The sequence below is a fragment of the Limulus polyphemus genome, unplaced genomic scaffold (assembly GCF_000517525.1).
Source record: "Limulus polyphemus unplaced genomic scaffold, Limulus_polyphemus-2.1.2 Scaffold3195, whole genome shotgun sequence".
NCBI lineage: Eukaryota > Metazoa > Arthropoda > Merostomata > Xiphosura > Limulidae > Limulus > Limulus polyphemus.
The window spans coordinates 114071-118005 of NW_013668805.1; the positions used below are offsets into that span (position 1 = coordinate 114071).

General features: G+C 29.6%; 1 protein-coding gene across 1 annotated transcript in view; it reads right to left on the reverse strand.

Annotated features, from left to right (window-relative positions):
- Positions 1 to 35, reverse strand: part of LOC106468862 — a 14463-nt gene extending 14428 nt beyond the window's left edge. The window contains exon 1 of the mRNA XM_022397223.1: positions 17 to 35. The gene's annotated coding sequence lies outside the window, so the exon portion shown is untranslated. The remainder of the gene's footprint in view (positions 1 to 16) is intronic.
- Between the last annotated feature and the right edge of the window lie 3900 nt (positions 36 to 3935).

Genomic DNA, 3935 nt, shown 5'->3' on the forward strand with positions numbered 1-3935 from the left:
AATTCGTTATACTTACATGAAAAACTAAGGCGTGTTTTTATGCCCAGGTACATGTATATCTTTTTTTCTTTTTTTCAAAAACGTTTTTTTTTTTAAAGCCGCTACTATAATAGCTAGAATCAGCCATATGGTAATAGTGACTAATATCGCTAATGGCAAACGTTCTGGTTTAAGTATTTAATTTTAAAATAATATTAATTAAAGATTTATTTTCCAGTAAATGAATACGCCCTGGTTTGTCATGTAAGCTCAGATAGTTAAAACAAACGTAATCTGTCGTCAGTGCTAAGAGAAATAAATCAACAAAAAATAACATCTGGAATAATAGTAGTAGTCTGGTTTATTTGTTACTAATCTAGCGATTACTAGATATTGCTATTTATTTTATTAATACTGAATAGAAGAGTTAAAAAAATCAGAATTGTGTGAGAGATGAAATATGCTGTGCATCATTATGGCCAGGTGGTTAGGGTGCTTGACACAGAATCTGCAGGTTCCAATCTCTTTTCCACCAAACATACTCACAGTTTCAGCCATGGGGGCGTTATAACATGATGGTCAATACCGCTGTTCCAAAATCAAAATTATCAAGTTATTATTATTACATCCATATTAAAGCGATTTGTTTTTCACTCTTTTGAGATTTTTACATCTATTGTGAAAATACATATATTCACGCTTACTAGGAGATTGTTTGTTTGTAGTTAAGCAAAAAAGATATATCTGTGTTGTGCCCACCATGGTTTTCGAAACCTGATTTATGGCGTTATAAGCTTTCAGACTTTCGAGGAGACACTATGAACAATTACTTAGCGCATGATATAAAAGGCTAAATGCTAGTACTCCTTATTAGAGATTGCAAAAAATATTTATACAATGGTTTATTGCTAACCTATTTAAACTAATAAATGATAACTATGGGAGTGAAGTAAATAATAAAATTTTTAAACATCAAATTATGAATATGTGTGTCAGTCATATATAAAGACTGTGTGCGCTAAAACTTGAATGTTTAGAGCAAGTGCGTAATTTGTAAATTAATTTCCTAACAGTTCATTATGTTGTAATTTGTTAGTAACGCACAAAGCTGTGAAAGAAAGCGTAAGTGTAATGTCCAAAAAAGTTTATTTTGTTTTTTGTACTTTTTTTTTCTCTTACTCAGCAGAAAATTATATTCTAAGCTATGGTTATAAAAGATTTAGGGAGTGACAATTTACCACGGTCATTATTCAAATAGCTAAATAATGTTTATTTGCTATCTTGAAATTAATAAAACTTGCATGTAAAATAAATGTTATTCTTTTTCAGTATTAAATTTTCCATATATATATATTTAATAAAGGACTACATAGTTCCCTCAATCTCGATAAACTTTTCTAGAGGACAGTAGTATAACCAAGAAAATAGTTCTTATAATTATTGAAAATATTTTCTATGTTGAGAGAAAAGTTGAACAATATTTAAATATAATTTTTTAACTATACGTGGTTTATTTTGTGTCTATTATATAAACTCAAACTGAACAAATATTTAAAAAAAATATATATATATTAAATATATATTTTGTATTGATCCGCTTTATAAGTCTTTTCTTTTCTGAACGCCATTGTGGTAGCACGTGGCAGACTGGTAATGTATTAATTTTATGAATTTAACAGATTAATTTGGTTTAAATATATAGTATGGAAAATCATTGAAGCATAACATTTGATTTGTTTAATATATATTGTCCACTTAAATAAATAACGAAAGATAAATAACAATGTATTATTATAAAAATGTAGCTAGGCCAAAGGGTGTATGGTTTGAAAACTGAAGATAAGCATTAGGCTTAGTAAAGCATAACTAGATCCTAATCATACTCTATTGTTATAGAACTTTTATTTCTTGGCGAAGTGTTTTGAAGATTTAGCTGTATTGAATTTAGGCTTTGATCGTAGATCTTTAATTTGTGTAAGAAACTTGTAAGTTAACTTTTATTTGTTGTAACATACATTAGAGTTATGTTTAACATTAAACGTCTGTAGTGTATCTTTTTAGGTGTAAACCGTAAGTAATTAAATTTTAAACTAACCTCTCAAACTTCAACCGGGCTTGATTTAGCCTCGGTATATGAATATGACAAATACATTGTGGTTGGCGTTTTGTGAATATTGTATATTTTTCATAAACTATAATATGTTTGACATAGTTATATATTCTTCTTGATTTTGAGTTTCACTCACAAGTTCTTAGAATTATACGAATAATAGTTTTATATTGCAAACTATCCAGGTTTGGTAAAATTAAAAATGAATGTGTGTAATATAATTTTAGTCTGTCATTATTTCATATAAGTATTTCTATATTTTGAAATTATTCAACAAAGGTAGTAAGTAACAGTTGGAACTGACTGAAGTGACTAAAACGTAACTGATTGGTAGTTCTATCTTTACAATAATTAAAATAGTATTTGTAAAACTACGGAATGCACATTATGGTCCAGATATAATATACAAATACTGTTGTAAACACATTAAATAGAACAACTGTCATCAGTCTTGACCATTTTTTCAATTCTACTGTGGTTTTTCACTAATTGTCAAACACAATATTGTGTTATTTTCAACAAGTCATATAAATCAGCATTAGCTACACTAACTTAACCATAATAATAGGATTTTAACTAAAATGTGAGTCCATAACACGATTGTTCTCGGCTTCGGTGCCTTGTCCAAGAAATGTTTGACCATTTATGAATAAATACATAAAGCTAAAATAATCTGAGAACAAACCAGTTTTATATCTGTTCTAAGCAATGGAATAGCATGATAACATCCAGTGCAGCCATTAACGATTTCTACGAATACCTCCTTACCCCAGAACTGTTGATAGACAAGAAGCTTTTAAAGTATCAGAAGTGCACAAATGTTAATGATGTTGTTTTGCTACTCAAAAATGATTTGCACCAAAATTATTCAGGCTTATGAAATACCATGCACGTCCGTGAAATGTATAAATGTTCAACTTCCATGACGAGAAACCCACTTTGGGACTAATAATGCTTGGAGTCATGATGATGAGAAAACCTTGTACATTTGCTGTTATGTTAAACTTATATTAAAGTTTTTCTTCATTACCCATTCAAGCCATTTCCAAGCATTAATGTAAATGTTCAGATATTTTTTGAGCAGGTCTAGTGGTTAGGGTGCTCGAATCCACGTTACAACAAACGAGCTCGCTCCTTCAGCTGTGAGGGCATTATAATTTGACAGTCAATCCCACTACGTTCATTGGTAAAGGTGTTTGTGGTGATGACTAGCTGCCTTCATTCTAGTCTGTTGCATTAGGGATGGCTAGCATAGATAGCCCTCTTGTAGCTTTGTGCAAAACACAAAACAACCAAACAAATTTCTGGAACAAGGAATTTTCAAAGAGAGGATCAGCATCACGAAAGTCAAATCTTGTACTTACTCAGAGAGGTTTTACTTCAAATATAAAACTGCTTATGTATATTGTTTTTTTATGTACAGAGAGCAGACTAAGTGCCTTCATGTTTAAAGACTTCATATTTCAGTTTGAAACAAATAATTTCTTTAATAAACCATAACCAAAGATTAATGATTATAGCTTGTTAACTCTTTCAATACGGGGTCAGTCAATGTGACGACCTCATAACCATTTTGTGCTTATTATAGTTTCATGCTATAACTTTTAAGTTAGTAACCGAACGTTAAAGAAATTTGGCAGTTTATCAGTAAACATTACAATGCTTTTATACACAATATAAATTTTTTTATTTAGTCTTAAGGTTTGTAAAACAATGTTTCTCTCATGCCTTTTTTTTTCTTTTCACATCTTGCCTATCTATCGTGCAATGTAATATTAATTTTATAATTAAAAATACTTTTATGCATCAAAAAATTTTGAAATTTCATACGTGAAATCTTTATAAT